Here is a 20,614-nt window from a genome sequence, read left to right as displayed (position 1 = left end):
TATGGATGCATGAACCAGACGCCCAGTGCGGAAGCTCATACATAGCAACGTTCGCTGAAAGGTAGTTGGGGAAACACTGTTGGTAGCACCTTGGTTCATTTGCATGGTCAACTACTCAAGTGTTTCTCGTCTATTCACCCTTACACATCCTCGCAGGCGAAATTCATCCCTGTCGTCTATGACCTACGGTGCACGACAGCTGCCTTAGCGCCGATTTTGGATAGCTCAATTTTGCCATCCATGTTTACAAACGTAGCCGTTTCGGAAATGGTTGCATGCTTGGTCTGAAAGGCAATGATCATACTCTTCTAGGCGTAAGATAAATCGCTCCATTTTCACATTACGGCAACGACTGTACTATTTCCTGACTCCCCGTTGTGCTTTATATGCCCTCCATTGCCAGTGCTACCACCTGTCATCTGTGAGTGGTTATTGCGCGTTGACGTGGAACATCGGTGGCGGTCACAGTAATGCGACAGAATCATGTACAAGCAATTGATCTAAATGCAACTGGAATGAAATAATGGAAATGCCGTGTGGCTAGGGCCTCCCGTCGGGTAGACCGTTCGCCTGGTGCAAGTCTTTCGAGTTGACGCCACTTCGGCGACTTGCGTGTCGATGGGGATGAAATGACGGTGATAAGAACAATACAACACCCAGTCCCTGAGCGGAGAAAATCTCCGACTCAGCCGGGAATCGGACCCCGGCCGTTAGGTATAACATTCCGTCGCGCTGACCACTCAGCTACCAGGGGCGGACAGGAGATGAAATGAAACTGCAGATTGATCTCCGAAAGTCAGGTGAAACGTAAGCATGAGTTAATTATCATTTCTTCTTTATTCTTATTTCATTCTCCTTCGCCTCACGTATGCGAGGGGATAGGGGGGGGGGGTCTGGCAGCAGTACAAATAACCCACTTTTCAGCCAGTAGAATGTACTACTGACATAGATGCTAAAACAACAAGACACATACACTGATAATTTAAAAATAATTGTAAAGATGAGATGAATGGGAGAAATACAAATAATAAAATGCTATCTTCATGAATCGTTTTATAACAGTGTTAAACATGTGGACAGACAGCACAGCTAAAACACTAGAGAAACATTTGAACACGAAAAAACTGAAAAAAGCGCTGGAAAACACTGAACACGACAGAAGAGACACTGTCCATTAAAAACGGAGTAAAATGCACTTTCAGTACAATCGGAAAAGGATTTGCCTTGGTATGGTGGTTTGTAGAGGAAAAGGAGGGGATATGGAGGGAGATAGGGCAGTGGTGGTGAGGAGGATGGAGAAATTGGAAGAGGTGGCGACAGAGACAGGGCTGGCTGTGGTGGACACGTTGAGAGGGGCAACAGGTATTGGGAGCTGTAGATTGGAGAGTAAAAGGGGGTGGTGGGCGGCAGGGAAGGGGAAAAGGATGAGGTGTGATAGGCGGAAAGGAGGTAGGAGGGAGTCCCAGAGGGTGGTGGATAGGGTTGGATGGATTTAGAGTGGGTAGGATGGGTGTGTGTCGGGATGGTGTTCATGGTTCAAATGGCTCTGAGCACTATGGGACTCAACTGCTGTGGTCATAAGTCCCCTAGAACTTAGAACTACTTAAACCTAACTAACCTAAGGACAGCACACAACACCCAGCCATCACGAGGCAGAGAAAATCCCTGACCCCGCCGGGAATCGAACCCGGGAACCCGGGCGTGGGAAGCGAGAACGCTACCGCACGACCACGAGATGCGGGCAATGGTGTTCATGGCAAGGGAGAGGGAGACAGCTGAAATTTTTTTTTTGAGAGAGGACGTGGAGGGTGTGCAGGTAGAGGGTTGGTGGTATGTGTAGGTAGAAGTGCAGCAGCACACTAGGATTGGACAGGAGAGGGAACACAATAGGATTGTCAGAGTCGAGTTTACAGATGCTGTAGGTTATTCTGAGGTGTTCAGTGTGAGTAAGGAGAGGTGGTAATTTGATGAGCTGGTAAAGGATCCTCGTGGGGGAAAGTAAGTGGAAAGCGAGGCGGAAAGAGTGGCGTTTCATGATCTGGAGGGACTTAACAGAACTTACAGAGACGGGTGGAGATCCATACAACATTTGCGTAGCAAAGGAGGGATGTGTTGGGGATGTGTACGTGTGAAGGACAGTGGAGGGGCGTAGTTCCCATCTTCAGGCTGTTAGTAGTTGTAGTAGTTTCTTGTTCACAAATTACTATATGGGTAATTATGTAATAATATGATACGAAATAGCCCAGCCTCCTGCTGATGCCTCTCAGCTTCTGGAGCGTGGTTGTACACTACTGGCCATTAAAATTGCTACACCACGAAGATGACGTGCTACAGACGCGAAATTTCGCCCCCACACTGTCCTAACGGGTAGGTTAGCGCTACATCCCACACTGATTTCTGCGATTATGTCGCACAGTGCTGTTTTTCTGTTAGCGCTGACAACTCTACGTAAACGCCGCTGATGTCGGTCGTTAAGAGAAGGCTGTCGGCCACTGCTTTGCCCGTTGTGAGAGGTATTGCCTGAAAATTTGTACCGTCTGGACACTCTTGACGCTGTGGACCTCGGAATATTGCATCCCCTACAGATTTCGGAAATGGAATGTCTCGTGCTTCTAGCTCCAACTGTCATGCCGCGTTCGAAGTCTGTTAGTTCCCGCCGTGCGGTCATAATCATGTCGGAAACCTTTTGACCTGAATCACCTCAATATAAATGGCAGCTCCGTCAGTGCAGTGTCCGTTTATACCATCTGTACGCGATGCTGTAGTCATCTATGTATGTGTGTATCGCTATTTTTCGACTCGAAGAAAATATTTCAAAATGCTGTAGCAACAGTCATATATCTATTGGCCTCTCCATCTCGATATATTGTGAGGTATATTGCAGAAAAATAGTCTTTTAGTGCTCGTCTGTAAAACTGTAAAACTTCTTCAGTCTTTATTATGTGACACGTAAATATTCATTAGCTAGGAATATTAGATTTGTACTACAAAGCAGAAAATACTGGTCTACTGTTCCCAACATATAACGTAACAAACAAAAACTGTACGAACGGCGGCTCTTCTGTATAATATTGGCAAGCTTCTGTGAAGCGTGGCGGGAAAGAGAATACGACGGAGAGAAGAGTGCTTAAAACAGGGAGGAAAAATGGGGAAACATAAAAGATAATGTAATTTAATGTTGTTTAATTGTCCTTTTCTGAAAACTAAGCGAATCAGGGAAATAAATACCAAGTCGTTTGAAATAACATCAATAGTCTCAACGAAATTTTCTCGAATTCCTTTCATCAGAAAGCCGTTTTCTTGCCAATTTTCGGAATAGTGTAAGCGCTTAATCCAACCTGTAATTTTGAAGGTGGAGCAGTTCCTACACCTTGTGTTTGGCTGCCTTCGTTCGGCTCTGCATATTTCAGCTTGTAAACAATAATAGTGTTATCACAGTTCTTTCCGCAAACGTACAACTCCTCCATATAGTGATCATATAACAGCGAGATGTTAGCAACAAAGCTCCATAATCGTACTGACTGGCGGCAGCATGAATCGAGCGCTGCGTTGCCACGAATTAAGTCCTGTTGTCACGTAAACTGTGCTGTGGTAGGTGTACGTTTGGTAGACGTTGCTTCTTACAATGGTACTTGGACAGCAGCTGTGTCAGAAATAACACTGTGGCAATAATGTGCGCTTACAGTTACAGACGAAGGTGAACTAAAGTGCGCGTCATTTATGTTGGCGCCGAGTTTAGGTTCGTTCTGCGCATCTGACGTCAAAAAATACAGTCAGCCAATGAACAGAGAACGACGTTGCCAGATCTCGACTGCAGAGCAGAGCACGGACGAGTGTCTTCAGTTTTAGAAACGTTCAGTCATAAATAAAATAATAGAACAAATGCAATAGCAGACTTTGTTTTTTGAAAGTTTGGAAAAACCATTCTTTATACCAACTGCTTCATTTTCTGTTAATTAATTAAACCAAACAAGCAATAAGACTCTTAATTCAGGCGATAGCAAGGAAAGGTGTTTGTATCAATTTCACGAACCGCTTTTTCGCAATAAAGAACAGCGGTAATTGTTTATTTCCTATTGTACTTCGACGAAGTGTGAGTAATTCATAGGCATACCAACAGTGTTTGTCAGCATTTTGCGTGACCTGTTAGAGTCCTTATGGAGAGACATTGCATGACGAGCTGCGCTAGCGTAACGGTTCAGGCGTTGGGTTAAATAGCGAAAGGTAATGAGTTCAAACCTTGTGTGATGCTAAATATTTTCTTTATTTAAAAACAATATCGAAGTGTCTTACTTCACGAATTTTATTCGTTTGAATGCAATTTTTTGAAATTTCTAGTGCTTTGTCTCTTCATTAACCCTTTCGCTGCTGCAGCCACGTGCTCCCCGCATGCCGCGCTGTGCGCGATTTTGTCATCACTGCACTGCTCGCCTGTGCAGACACATGGTGTTCCCACTGCTTTGACACACTTATCATTCGATTTCACAAAAACTATTTGGCCCAAAAATTAGATTTTTACACATCTTGACTGATACCTTCCCCCAATAAATGACTTAATTTTGTTTCGATGTTCAACCCAGTTATTGTGCAGCATTAAATGTAGTAAACCATTGCCGAAATTTTGAAGAGTTTGCAGAGGTAAAAGTCCATAGCGTATACTTTCCGTATGGTCGATTTTAGTTGCCACAATGTTGAGAATGAAATGTGGACAAGGTACCTAAATTTCATATAAAATTTACTGTATAACAATATCTCATTTAATTTAAGTGCCACATAGGTGTCGTATGTAATATTGAGAAATATTCCGTCTTTCGCGACTGTAATAAAAGTTTTATTTACACCCGGCGCGTTTGGCTTTATTTTAAAGCACTTCAATCAGTCAAAGGAAGTGGGGGGAAGGTATCAGTCAAGAAGATGTGTAAAAATCTAATTTTTGGGCCAAATAGTTTTTGTGCAATCGAATGATAAGTGTGTCAAAGCAGTCGGAAACACCATGTGTCAGCACAGGCGAGCAGTGCAGTGATGACAAAATCGCGCACAGCGCGGAATGCGGGGAGCACGTCTCAGTAGCAGCGAAAGGGTTAATGCGGCCGTGGTGGCTTTACTTCATAAACTGCGCGCTCCCCCCTAAATGTAAGCTTGCGAACTGTGCTATACTATGGAGCTGCTTCTCTTGGCGCGTGCGTCGTGTGCAACTGGCAACGCAGCAATCTCCCGCGTCTGGGCGGGCATGCGCGAGCCGCCAAGATAAAAGAATTCAACTATAATGTCAGATTAAAGTTACTTTATGGTTGACGTCTTTCACTTTCCACTACAGATGCCGGTTACCACACCGTCATAGCTTGGATTGCTATCTGTCCCGTATTTTATGGGAAAATTCAGCGTCCCGTATTATGAACCGCTGTCTCCTAAAAACGAGCGTTTGTCTTTCTTTGTTGCTAAATGTTGTAAAATCCATATTTCATTTGAACGCCACCGAAGTTCAGAGTAGCTCCATTACTCACTTTTTCTCTTTGGCACCTCGGAAAATGGCAATCTCGCGATGTCTCACCATTCCCTGATATTGCTGAGCATGGTGGGTTGTTTACCTGGCCTTCCGTCGGGTACTTCCGGAAGTCTTCCCCTCCAATTTTCAACCTGATTATCCATCCTGTTTGAGACGAAATCTAAGTAAATTGTGAAGCTATCAAAAATCATCGAAGACGGCAGTGTTAAGATGTTAGAGGCTGATTAAAATTCATCAGTGCAACGCCTAGGAAAAAGTTAAACAATAACGTCATACTAAAATAGCAGGGAATCAACATATACGTGGGTGAAACTTTTTAGTGGCCAATCCCACTAGGTCCAATGTTCCATTTGCGTGAGTCAGTTCTCTGTAACTGATGGTGGTGAGTCAGATCTTAACCAACATGCTAGAACTGAAATCCATGAAGGAAATATAAGATCACAAAACAAAACGAAAAATCTGGATTCGTATTTTTCTGAACAGGCGACCTCTCACACGCAGCAAGGCAAAGTGACTGAAACAGAACTAAATACTGTGTTTCACACTGTAAAACATAACCACATTTAAACCATGATGGATTGTTCGAATAAATTGATGTCTCATGTTTTTGCAGATTCCGGTGTTGCTAACAACGTTTCGTGTGGAAGCACGGAGAGAGAAAGTTTGGGGCAAGATATAATAGCTCCAAGGTTTCTAAAAGATGTTGTGAGCGAACTTGTTTCTAAAAAGTGTTTCTTTTCAGTTGCAACAATGCGATCCATAAAGGCAATCGTAAACTATTGCCTCTCTGTGTAAGATACTTCATAGGTACAAATGGTGTACAAAACAATTTGCTAGACTTTCATGAAAGTACCATTGTGTGGTGTGCGTACTGTAAGACCTTCGGTACACACACCATCAGATTATTTGACTTGTCGCTCTAACAAAGTAGGCGAGTGTCAGCAATATGTCTCGTGGTCTTATCGTGGCGTGTTTATCTTCTGCCGATAGGTCAGACGATAGAAATGCCACTTGCACGCTTAGAGTAGCAGATTGACGGTGACCAACTTTAAACAGAACTTGATTAATTTTCACACACATTTATTAAAGTAATAAAAATCACAGACATTACGTAACTTGATTCTGGGTGCTGTTTACAATTGACAATCTGAAGTTCCTTTGGTCTTGGTACGTTAATTTTATTCTCACAACTCTGATACTTGACCAAGTGTCTATACATTTCTCTTCATGGCTATGTACAGGAATATGATAATATTATTAGGCGCAGACTGAAACTTGACTATATACTAGTACAGACTACTGCAGACTGGTACAGACTGGTGCAGACAAATGCAGACTAATGCAGACTGACTAATCGGAGGTCTGTACACTCGTTATATTACCTCGAGCGTTCAGGTATCACTGAGCGAGTGTGATCCACGAGGAGAAAAGGTTCTACGTTAGCAGCAATCTCATTGGCTGCGTGACATATTAATAGGCGGATCGGCGGAAGCAGAATTTGGTCTGTCTCTAAGGCAGCGCCATCCCGTAGTGCGGAAACGGACGAGCGCTGTGCCTGCGCTCTTGTGCCTAGCGGGCCGCGCTCTAGTGGGAAAGTTGTGTACGCGCTACCACAAGTTCAGTTCATGTTTTTAAGGTAGCTAATGGAAATGGCCAGCCTTTAGATAAGATTACTGCCTATATCAAAAACAATGCTAATGTCAATAGGGTAAGCGCAATTCTGTTTTTAAGTGGCTTCATGATGCATATTGCAGAATTTTGAAGTCAAATTGTTTAGCTCATATCGTCTGTAATACAAAGAAGTATGCAAATTATTGCCTTTATATAGGCATATGCAGCGCTCCCAACACCTTCTCCAATCCCATCTTGACCGGTTCACCACTTGGTGCAACCAGTGGTTGCTCAAGGTCAATCCCTCCAAAACCCAGGCGATCATTGTAGGCAAAACCACCCCTTCCTTCCGCCTCCTTGATTTCTATCTTACCATCTATGGCTGTCCCATCCTTAAGTACCTTGGCGTCACTCTCGACCGTCGCCTCTCCTGGACACCCCATCTCCGGACAATCCAAGCCAAGGCACGCTCCCGACTCTGTCTCCTCAAGCTCCTTTCCAGCCGTACGTGGGGCCTGGACCCCTCCACCAGCCTCCACACCTATAAATCCCTCATCCGCCCTATCCTTTGTTACGCCCATCCGGCCTGGATCTCCACCCTCCCCCCTACCTTTTATAAATCCCTCCAAATTCTTGAACGCCTTGCTCTCCGCCTCGCCTATCGCATCCGTCTCCCCTCCCCCATGCGGATCCTGTATGATCTCATCCCCTTCCCCCACTTCCTCCTCTTCCTTGAAAGGATACGGATCCTGTACACCTCCCACAAACTCGATCCTCCTCATCCGCTTGTCTCACCCATCCTCTCCCACCTCCGCCCGCTGCCGTGCCTGTATTCCCACGTCCCACCCGGTCTCCATCTCTCCAACCTCCTTACCCTCTCCCAAGGTGGCTTCAGCCAGCTCCCCCTCCCTGATGATGTCCTCCTCCCCTCCATCTACCTCTCCTATCAACTTTGATCCTCCCCCCCACTTCCTGTGTCCTTCCCTTTAGGCACCGTCCCTCCCTTCTCTTTCCTTTTCCCCCGTCTCCTCCCTCCACCCCTCTTCCCACGGGCTTCCCCTCCCCCTTCCTCCCTCCCCCTATCTCCCATGCCCCTGGCATCTCTGCTCTCCCCTCTCCTTCTCCCACTCCCCTTCCTCCTCCTCCTCCTCCCTTGGCAGGTCCCCAGACTCGCACACGCTCAGTGAACATTCGCGCGCCGGAGATCATCGCCCTCCGTGTCTCGTGTTTGTGCCTTCGTCTGCGTTTCGTTCTTTCGTCGTCGCGCCTCCACTGTCCACGTGTGCCGTCGCAGTCGTCCGTATTCTGCGCGCCGTGGCAACAAGTGTTAGTGTTCTTTTCGTCCAGTGTGAACGGCTTCATGTTTATCGTTTTTGTATCTACATTTTTTGCCCGCCGTTTTTATTGTATTGTCTGTGTCACCTATATGTCATATTATTGTACCCCTTAAGGCTGAAGAGCGGCGTAATATGCTGCTGCCAGCCCGCCTTGTATGAGGTGCTTAAAATTACAATAAAGAAAAAAAATAGACATAGAAAATGTAAGTCTGAAAATACATTTTTCCATCTCTTTAAGCGGTAAGAAGACCTGAAGAAATATTTTGAGGTTGTAGGTGTGGAATGGATGGAGATATTGAGACACGTTACAACTCCCTGGCTTTCTTCAGAGCGTGCAGTAGGAAGATTAATCCACATCAAAAGCTACTGCAAATCACTGGGAGAGTGAAGTATTTTGAACCGGAAGATTAACTTAACGATATGTTGCTAGAAACCGGTTACTATTCTTCAGAATTGTAGCTAAGATTTTTGTTCAGTGCCTCAAGATCTTAGAAAGAGAGAGTAATTCTATTGTTAAAGCTTACCAAGAAATCTGTTTCCCGGCGGGGTCAGGGATTTTCTCTGCCTCGTGATGGTTGGGTGTTGTGTGCTGTCCTTAGGTTAGTTAGGTTTCAGTAGTTCTAAGTTCTAGGGGACTTATGACCACAGCAGTTGAGTCCCATAGTGCTCAGAGCCATTTGAGCCAATCTGTTTCCTGAAGAGATAACTGGAACAAAGGAAAGAATTGCAGTTCTTCCCCATAGCAGTTACAATACCATGGAAGCTCTACCTTTTTCAGAAAGAACCAAACTGAAGAGGAGCTTTATGCAGTCTATCAAAAGCCACCAAACCACCTTAAAAAATCGGACAATTTCTCGAAGAAGAATACTGCAGGGACGTTACACATCCATAGATTTTTCTTCCCTGTCAACTGCAGTGAAATCCATTCAGTTTACTGAAATAATTGATACGGACGAACTGTAACAGTTTTGTCTCGTTAGGAACATTTCTGGCAATATTTTGGAGAGTACAGAACATGCCTCAAACAAGTTATTGTCAGTGTCTACAGCCATGAAAGGCAACATAAATTAATAGAATGAGAAAAACTTGTGTCTTTTGTAACGAACGTTCCTATGTGAAAAGCATTTGTTGGGAACTATTTTCTCCTTACAAGTGGTCAGACAGCAGGAACATGTGCTCATTAAATCTGCTTGAAAGTGCACTACTAATTGCTATAAACATGCACATGTCCTGTAGAGAGTTTCATGGCTCGGTAAAGTTAGACAGTGGCAATTTTAAAGTCAGCTGTGTGAAGTGTGAAGTACAGATGCAGAAAATAAGGTAGTTCTATCAACGTTTTTTCAGCATATTTTGTCATACCTAATGCATTTTACTGTACGTATGTTCCAGCATTTTACTGCATGTATGTACTGCTTTAACGAATTTCAATAACTATCTCAGTGTGTTACTGAAACTAATTATAATGTAACTGAAATTGGCACTAACGTTCCATTTTTAAGTATTTATGAACTGTCCCGTATTTTTGTAAAAAATGCTGTACTTTTATGCAAATGTCCCTTGTATTTTATATCAAAAAGTGCCAGCACTAGTTATAGGTGACATACGAACGCGGCGGACCACTTTGCCGATGCTGTTAATGTGTCACGCGGCGCAATGTTGAATATGGAGGAGGTTTGTCTGGAATGCGAGATGCTCTGTCGACAGCTGATTTTAATTGACCGATGACTAAACTGCGGCCGACGACGCATTTTGTAACCTGTAATTAAAACTCGTGTCCACAGCTAACCAAAACCTCATCATGTGCAACATATCCCAGAAGACGGCGTCAACAGTCTGTGGCAGGACTAAAATCACGATCGCTTTATTTACCGCGATGAAAGGTGGCCTTTACGGGCAAACCCAAGGGAGTTGGGGGCAGCGAGAAGAAAAATTAAACTAGAGGTTTAGAGGGTATTTGATGTTGTGTTGCAACACTGAACCTGGCAGTCGAGTTGCCAGTAATACTTTTACCTGGGACTGGTTGATTGCTCTGATTAGGCGGGGAAGGCTGTCACAAGGCCGTTGTATCTTTTCCTGCGGTAAGCCAGTCAACAATTATTGTATCTGGTTGTTGATCCCCTGCCTACTGCCACCCGAACAGAATTCACGTCCGGGGTGGTGTAGGCGTGGTCTATTAAGGACAGATGTTGGGATATTTCTGGCTGTGGGAGTACGTCAACATCACGTAGACAGTTCACCGAGACATGTACCTTGTGTGGATATGAAGAGTTGAAACATGGGACACCCCATACTGTCGCATGAGATGTAACACACAAGGATGCTGGATGTCAGTGAAATACCATAATTCCTTGAACCACTACGGGCCCTGACCTGAAGTCATTACTGATGACTCGTCACACCATGAAGCCGGTAGTAACAGCGCCGTGCCTCTCCAAAACGTTGCCATAATGGAGCTTCTTCCCATTTCGCCGCCGTACTCATGCAAGACTGTCGTCGCGGGTGGTGCAGATTTTGATTCATTGCTGAACACAATACATTCATCAGCAGTCCATGCTTCCCCGTCAGGTCACCACTCCAAACGCAGCCTACTGTGTTGCGGCGCTATAGGCAGCGTATACAGGATGGTCCATTGATAGTGACTGGGCCAAATATCTCACGAAATAAGCGTCAATCGAAAAAAACTGCAAAGAACAAAACTCGTCTAGCTTGAAGGGGGAAACCGGATGGCGCTATGGTTGGCCCGATAGATGGCGCTGCGACAAGTAAAACGGATATCGAATGGTTTTTTTTTAAATAGGAACCCCCATTTTTATTACATATTTGTGTAGTACGTAAATAAATATGAATGTTTTAGTTGGACCACTTTTTTCGTTTTGTGATAGGTGGCGCTGTAACAGTCACAAACGTATAAGTACGTGGTATCACGTAACTTTCCGCCAGTGAGGATGGTATTTACTTCGTGATACATTACTCGTGTTAAAATGGACCGTTTACCAACTGCAGAAAGGGTCGATATCGTGTTGATGTATGGATATTTTGATGAAAATGCCCAACGGGCGTGTGCTATGTAAGCTGCTCGGTATCCTGGACTACATCATCCAAGTGTCCGGACTGTTTGCCGTACGTTTACGTTATTTAAGCAAACAGGAAGTGTTGAGCCACATGTGAAACGTCAACCACGACCTGCAACAAATGATGATGCCGAAGTAGGTGTTTTAGCTGCTGTCGAGGCTAATCCGCACATCAGTAGCAGACAAATTGCGCGAGAATCGGGAATCTCAAAAAAGTCGGTGTTGAGAATGCTACATCAACATTGATTGCACCCGTACCATATTTCTATGCACCAGGAATTGCATGGCGACGACTTTGAACGTCGTGTACAGTTCTGCCACTGGGCACAAGAGAAATTACGGGACGATGACAGATTTTTTACACGCTTTCCATTTAGCGACGAAGCGTCATTCACCAACAGCGGTAACGTAAACCGGCATAATATGCTCTATTGGGCAACGGAACGTCCACGATGGCTGCGACGAGTGGAACATCAGCGACCTTGGCGGGTTAATGTATGGTGCGGCATTATGGGAGGAAGATAATTGGCCCCCATTTTGTCGATGGCAATCTAAATGGTGCTATGTATGCTGATTTCCTACGTAATGTTCTACCGATGTTACTACAAGATGTTTCACTGCATGAGAGAATGGTGATGTACTTCCAACATGATGGATGTCCGTCACATAGCTCGCGTGCGGTTGAAGCGGTATTGAATAGCATATTTCATGACAGGTGGATTGGTCGTCACCGGATCTGACGTCCCCGTATTTCTTTCTGTGGGGAAAGTTGAAGGATATTTGCTATCGTGATCCACCGACGACGCCTGGCAACATGCGTCAGCGCGTTGTCAATACATGTGCGAACGTTACGGCAGGCGAACTACTCGCTGTTGCGAGGAATGTCGTTACACGTATTGCCAAATGCATTGAAATTGACGGACATCATTTTGAGCGTTTATTGTATTAATGTGGTATTTACAGGTAATCACGCTGTAACAGCATGCGTTTTCAGAAATGATAAGTTTACAAACGTACAAGCATCACATTGGAACATGTTCAAACGTACCTACGTCTGTATTTTAATTTAATAAACCTACCTTGTTACCAACTGTTCGTCTAAAATATTGAGCCATATGTTTGTGACTTTTACAGCGCCATCTATCACAAAGCGAAAAATGTGATCTAACTAATACATTCATATTTCTTTACGTACTACACGAATATGTAATAAAAATGGGGGCTCCTATTCTTAAAAAAACGCAGTTGATATCCGTTTGACCTATGGCAGCGCGATCTAGTGGGCCAACCATAGTGCCAAACTGATTTCCCCCTTCAAGCTAGACAAGTTTCGTTCTTTGTAGTTTTTTCGTTTGACGCTTATTTCGTGAGATATTTGGCCCGGTCACGATCAATGGACCACCCTGTATATGGAACGGTGATTCCCTGGTACTGATGGTGTCAGTCTCCGACTAATGGTGCGGGATGATGCAGAATGTTGCAGGGATCCCATTACTTGGTGTCGGATGGCAAGTGCTAGTGCGTAGATGTTGAGATGTGGTTTGAGTACAGTACAGAAATTCTGCGTCGTGGTGATCAGACCCCTATCAGCAATTTGACAAAAAGTACACCTGTCCTCTGATGCTCATCCAGTCAGACATCAGTCCACTGTCCAATTATAATGTGCCAAAAATTTGGATACTGCACGATTTGGTCTGCTAGCCAAAGTGTGACAAACGATGTGACCTCACTCCAGTTTTGTCAGATGATGATTACTGTCTCATACGTGTACGTGCCATCTCTGGGTCTTTCACAGTGATAATGTAACATACGACAGCGTTCAAACCCATTATGTAACTTACCGGACCTGGTAACAGCACTAAACACAAAAAACTCTAATGCACTCTGGTGGTTGTTTATTTTATTTTATTTATTTGCTTATTTAGCCTGACCATATTAGGGCCTTAAGGCCCTCTCTTACATCTGACCAGGAACAACACATACAGATATAGTACCAAAACATTCATGAAAATGATAACAATCTTAGAGATGATAATAGGCATAATAATAATAATAATACTTAACAATAATAAAAGTAAGGATAAATGGCAATAATAACAGTTATAATCAAACAAAGTGCATTAAAAATAATATAGACTAGTTTACAACAACTTAAATCATGTTTAGTATTGTCAGAAAAAGAAAGGATGAAGAACAAGGAAATTGGAATAACAGTAATAGTGGCTGTTAGAAGAGGACTTGATATACGTAGATACCTACGTAAGCGAGGAGAAGGGAAAGGTTGTAGGGGAGGGGGGTTTGAAGTGTGTGGGCTACGGACCAATATGCGGGTATGTGGGAGATATAGCTCTTGCGAAAGAAGGTGAGCCGTTAGCTACTTTTTGAAGCCTGGAAGTGATTTAATTCCTTTGATATTTTGAGAAAGATTGTTCCAAAGTCGGGTTCCGGATACAGATAATGATTCAGAAAACATGACGTATTGTGTGGTGGTACTGAGAAGATCTTTCTTTGTTCAGAACGAGTATTTCTGCTGCGCTGTTCAGATAGTAACGTAATGGCTGAAGATAAGTAAGAGGGAGTCTGATGATTGAGAAGATGATGGAGTAAACATAAAGTATGGTAGTCCCTACGTTTATCATCAGGTAGCCACGATAATTGTTCATAGGCTAGAATGATATGATCGTAATAACGAAATTGACAAGTAAATCGTACGCAAGCATTCATCGCCAGTTCAAGCCTGCGAGAGTTTTCGTACGAAAGTCCTTGAAGAATAGCATCGACATAGCCGAGAATAGGGTGTGTTAGAGATCCTAAGAGCTTATTCTTAACCTTGAATGGAAATACTTTTTTATATTTCTGTACACAATGAAGAGATGCAGAAACTTTCTTACAGACTGCAGGTGTGTGTTCAGTCTAGTCTAAGTGGTGGTGCAGGATTATTCCCAAGTTCTTTGCAGTAGGAGAAAAGGTTATTTCGGTACCATTCAAAATTAAGCATGGAAGAGATTCTCGGTGCTGTGTTGTAATTTTTGGTGGGCGATTAAAATTTCTTGCGTTTTGGAAGGGTTTTGTTTCAGACCTAAGTTCAGCGCCCATTGTGATAAAGGAAATAAGTCATGATTTACATGATCGATGGCTGTGTGCTGGTTTGATGGGCTTGCACTGAGATATAACTGAAGGTCATCAGCGTACTTGTGGTATCTGCGGCGTGAGAGAATAGTTGACACATCATTAACGTGTAATGAGAAATGTAATGGGCCCAATACTGATCCTTGTGGGACCCCTGATAAAACATCCTTCAACTGCGACCTTTTAGTACCTACCATTACACAATGCTGGCGGGATATAAGGTATGAGTGGCTGGCTCTGAGCACTATGGGACTCAACTGCTGTGGTCATAAGTCCCCTAGAACTTAGAACTACTTAAACCTAACTAACCTAAGGACAGCACACAACACCCAGCCATCACGAGGCAGAGAAAATCCCTGACCCCGCCGGGAATCGAACCCGGGAACCCGGGCGTGGGAAGCGAGAACGCTACCGCACGACCACGAGATGCGGGCTAAGGTATGAGTGGAACCGCTGCACAGCGCCTGAAGAAATATTTTGACGTGTCATTTTAGCAAGCAGAATGTCAATGTCAGCAGCGTCGAAAGCTTTGCTGAAGCCCAGGAAGCACATAATAGTAGCCTGTTGTTTGTCCATGACATGTTTTAATTAGTCAGTCACTTTTATAAGAGCAGTCGCTGTGCTGCGATTTTGCAGGAAACCACACTTGTATTCATCTAAGAGGTTATTCGGTGTTAAATAATTGGTAACCTGTTCGTGGGCTATGAATGCTAACGCCTTAGACAGTGCTGGTAGAATGCAAATGGACTTGTAATGAGAAAGTTGTATGGCAGATTCCTTCTTTGGCAATGGTTTTATGAGCCCCTTCTTCCACGCCGTAGGGAAAATGCTGGACGTCAGACAGCGGTTCAAAATGTCAGTTATTTTGGGCAGTAACGGGTCGACAAGAAAACTGATCATTTGCACCTTTATATTATCATTTCCTGCGGCTGCCGAATGAATTCTCGCTATGGATTTCCTGACCGTGTTAGGCTTACCGGCTGCAGAAAAAATTTTTCAGTTGTACCACACACTGAAACGTTAAGGCCCAGAGTATCTATGGTTCGGGCCCTTATGTCTTGGTCGAGTGGGATGTCGTGGCAGAGTAATCATTTCGATCCTCACCTGTAACGAGAGGTTCATCAGCAGAGTTAGGTTTGCCTATACCTAGGCCTCGAAGATTTTTCCACAAGACAGCAGGCCTGTGGATGTCCTCAGTGAGTGGGCATATCTGAGTTTTGCATTTCTCACAGATTGGCTGACTCGATTGCGTAGTTGCTTGTAGGTGGAATAGTTATCAGGGATCGAGTTCCGTTTGTATGTCCTATGTGCTGCGTCTCTGACATTCATTAGGTGTTTGAGGTGATCTGTGAGCCATGGAATGGTCTCATATTGCATAGTCCCTAGTGACTTCGTCTCTTTCTTTCAAAGCATTTATCCCGACTTGCAGCGTCTTCTGGTTAATTGGAGGTGGCATGTTAACTTGAAGGGGTGGCTGGATGCCCCTCCTGTCGCCACCCCATACCCCCAGGAAGGAATTAGTGTGCCCCAACGGTCTGTGTCTAGTGTAATCCATGGAATAGTGTCAATGTGTTCAGATGTCTGCGAGCCATGTAACTGAGGCGGAACGTGGGGACCAGCCCGGGCTTCACCTAGCGGGATGTGGAAAAAGGCCTAAAAACCACATCCAGGCTGGCCGGTACACCGGCCCTTGTCGTTAATCCGCTGGGCTGATTCGATCCGCGGCTGGCGCGCCTGCTCGAGTCCACGAAGCAGCGCATTACCGCTCTCGGCAATCTTGGGGGGGGGGGGGGGGGGGGAGTAGTGACTTCGTTTCAATTTTTTTAAACTCGTTTAGTTACATTTCGTTTCCTCCTCCCCGTTTTTTGTGCTTTGTTTCGTTTGTTAGGCAGTGTATGTTGGAGTAAACAACAAATGAGACCTAAGCTTTTCTCCTGGACAGCGTATGACAATATTTCCGAACAACCTAACATCTGAGCTTTCGGTTCAAGCCTCATAGTCCAACTCAAAGCTGGAATACTCCAACTGCTCTCCACAATACATGCATCCCCCACACTGACTGGTGTAATGACAGTGGAATCGTAGTGCTACTGCAGACAGAAATAAATAAACAATTGAAATAGCATTGTTGACTGCTGTATGAACATAGAAACAATTTCAGTCAGATATTATATCATTAAGAAATACAACTTGTTTCGCTTTAGGGGTACCTTTTAGTTCAGTATATAAAGAAATGCTTATCTCTTGCAAGAGACTAACTGTACCAAAACACAATCTGTAATGCAGACAACGGGTAGGTACTTGAAGAATTGTATGTGCTATTAAGGTGTATATTTTGTTCAAATGTTGTGAATATAGTGACCATAATAACAAAACTGTACCTATTAATATCACGAAATTGAATCTCACAATATCAATGGGATGGCGAGGGGGGAGGGGGGGTTTTGGAGGTACTTTAAGCCTAGCTTTTGAAAATGTTGTGATCTAGTCGTTAATATTTTAATATTTTGTAAAAGTCATTTATTCATGTTAATGAATGGAGCTGTTCTACCTGTCACAGAGAAATTAAACTCCTATCATTCACATCTTCATCTACAACTACATACACACATCACAGGTCACCGTATGGCGGAGGGTACCCTGCCTAGTTCTTTCGTTTCCTGTCCCACTCTGTATGAATGCCAATTTCTCGTATTTTCTCTTCGTGGCCCTTATGTGAAACGCATGATGGCGACAGTAGGACAGTTCTGAGTCAGCTTCAAATGCCGGTTCTCTAACTTTCCTCAATTGTGTTATTCGAGAAGAACGTCACTCCCTCTCCAGGGATTCCCATTTGAGTTCTCGAAGCATCTCCGTAACACTTGCGTGATGTTCAGAGCTACTGGCAACAAATGCAGCAGCTCACCTCTGAGTTGCTTCGATATCTTCCTTTAATCCGACTTGGTGCGCATGCCAAACAATCGCTTACCACCCAGCAATAGGTTCTACAGACAAACGACACTTTCCTAAAATTATCCCAATAAACAGAAGTCTACGGTTTGCCCTCCCTACCTACCACAATCCTCACAGGATCGCTTCATTTTATATCGCCTTGCAGTTTTATGCCCAGATATTTAAACAACACTACTAAAGCTGAATCCGAATATTACTGGTTTGTTTTCCCTACTCATCCGCAATAACGAATATTTTTCTACATTCAAAGACAGCTCCCAGTCTTCACACCAACTAGAAATTTTGTCTAAGTCATCATGTATCATTCTACAGTCACCCATACACGACACTTTCCCATACATCTCAGAGTCATCAGCAAACAACTGCCGACTGATGCCTATCCTGTCCGCCAAATCATTTATGTATATAGAAAATAACAGAGGCCTTATCACACTACCCTGAGGTATTCCTAATGATACCCTTGTTTCTGAGGAACACTGGCCGTCGAGGACAACGTACTCGGTTCTGTTACTTAGGAAGTCTTCGAGCCACGCACATATCTGGGAACGTATTCCGTCTGCTTGTACCTTCGTTAGCAGTCTGATGTGTCAACCGCCCACCGATGGTATGTACGTTTACTAAGTTACATTGACACCCAACCGTAAATTCTCGGCGCGTCAAGTATTGTACAGACTGTGCGTTTTATAATAAGATACAGGGGACACCCAAAATAATGTGAATACCTGTAGGTGTTTGGGAGCTGTTTACTAATAAGGGATTGGGCCCCTATTTGTCCGGAATACACCTGCGATTCTTCTTGGAATACTGCAATGTAACGGTTATATAGTCTCCACTCTTCTATCAGAACCTCTTCTAAGCCCTGTGGTGACGAGGGAGGCGGAAATCTACTCCGGAGTCTGCGCTCCAATCCCCACCCACAATGGTTCGATAATGTTCAAGTCTGGGGACTGTGCTGGGCCGCCAACACGCTGCAGTTCAATTGTATGCTCCTTATACCACGATTATACTGTCCTGGCTGTGTAAATGGGTGCATTATCGTCTTGAAATATGACATCACTGTCGGGGAACGACATTTGAATCATGGGGTGCACCTGATCACCTAAAATGTTGACGTAATCGTTGGCTATAACACGACATTTGAGAGTAATGATGAGACCAACAGAATACCATGATATGGCTGCCCGTACCATGACACTTCTACGTCCTTGCTTAACCGTTTAAATCAAGCAATCAGGGATGTAGGCTTCTTTTGGCATTCTCCAGACGTAAACCCGGCCCGATGTTGGAAATAACGAAAAAGTTGACTCGTCGGACCTTATGACATGTTTCCACTCATCAACCGACCAGGATTTATGCTCCTGACACCGTGTTTTACGCTTCTTTGCGTTGGTTGTCCTCAGAAATAGTTTCGGTATCGCATCTACGTCTACATCTACATCTACATGGATACTCTGCAAATCATATTTAAGTGCCTGGCACAGGGTTCTTCGAACCACCTTCACAATTCTCTTTTATTCCAATGTCGCATAGCGCGAGGAAAGAACGAACATCTATATCTTTCCGTACGAGCTCCGATTTCCCTTATTTTATCGTAATCATCGTTCCTCCCTATGTAGGTCGGTGTCAACAAAATATTTTCGCATTCGGAGGAGAAAGTTGGTCATTGGAATTTCATGAGAAGATTCCGTCGCAACGAAAAACGCCTTTCTTTTAACGGTATCCAGCCCAAATCCTGTATCATTTCTGAGACACTCTCTCCCATATTTCGCGATAATACAAAATGTGGTGCGTTTCTTGCAGCCTCTCATCCATGAACATTCGCTTTACGGAGTTCTCGGCAGTCAGTGTCGATAGATACGGAGTCTCTAAGATGGCTATTGAGACCTGCAGTCTCTTTCGCCTCCGTAGTTTCGTGTTGTTTTGACACAATTCGTGATAGCGTACGACGATCTCAGTCATTTAGTTTCGATTTATGCCCACTATTACGTTTACACGCTGATGTCTTCCCATGTTTTGTGTAGGCTGTCGTGACTGTTGAAACAGTTGCTCTTGAAACATTGAATAATTTGGCTGTCTTGGATACAGATGCTTTAGCTAATCGGGCCCCCATAATTTGCCCTGTTTGGAACTCTGTTAGGTCTTGTAAATAATAGATTTCAGCTATCAGTCGTCCTTTTTAAATTTTATTGGCAGATCTAAGCTAGAAATTAGCCATTCTCAGTGCACTATCATTTTTTGATCAATGCATATAATGCCTGTTGGTCGGCATACATTGATCAAAAAATTATAGTGCATTGAGAATGGTTAGTTTCTAGCTGAAATCTAGATCTGCCAATAAAATTTCAAAAGGAGGACTCGTAGCTGAAATCTATTATTTACAAGTCAATATAGCAGTCGCTGCGTGCAACAGCCTCTGAATGGAGGGTAACCTGACTCTGTTAGGTCTTTCATTGCACCCCGACCTCGGTCTCTGAATGTAAATACGAAGTGTGCGCTACTCGTAAACACCCTGCAATGATGCCTAGTAGCGCGACACAAGCCTTACCTGCGTTGTTGACACAGCCATCCCATTACTACCACTGTTCACATTATTTTGCCCATCCCCTGTATATCATCAAGACTAGCAGCGTTGCCAACGTAACAAATCACTCATTGATATGTGTCTTTGGCAAAAGGCTGGATACGAGTAAACTTCGCACCTGTACTGCTGAGACAGATGTAGCCACCCCGCCGGCTGCCTTTCGCTTTCCACGGCTCCAGCTGCTGCGCTCCTCTGTGTGCACCGCGGCCATGCCGCTTCCGGCGCTGCGCCGCTCTGCGCCCTCCGGGACGTGAGGTCTCCAGGGAGTGGCGCGGCTAACAGCCTAATGCTGTCCTCTGCTGCTCTCCCCCGCCCGCGACACCGGAGGCGTCCGCCCTCCCTAGCGACTGCCGGCGCCGTCTCACCACGCTCGGCGCCTGGGGCTCGAGATGTCTCCACCTGCTCGCGGCCGGCGATACGACGCCTC

The sequence above is a fragment of the Schistocerca nitens genome, chromosome 5 (assembly GCF_023898315.1).
Source record: "Schistocerca nitens isolate TAMUIC-IGC-003100 chromosome 5, iqSchNite1.1, whole genome shotgun sequence".
NCBI lineage: Eukaryota > Metazoa > Arthropoda > Insecta > Orthoptera > Acrididae > Schistocerca > Schistocerca nitens.
Note: the sequence above shows the minus strand (reverse complement) of the source record.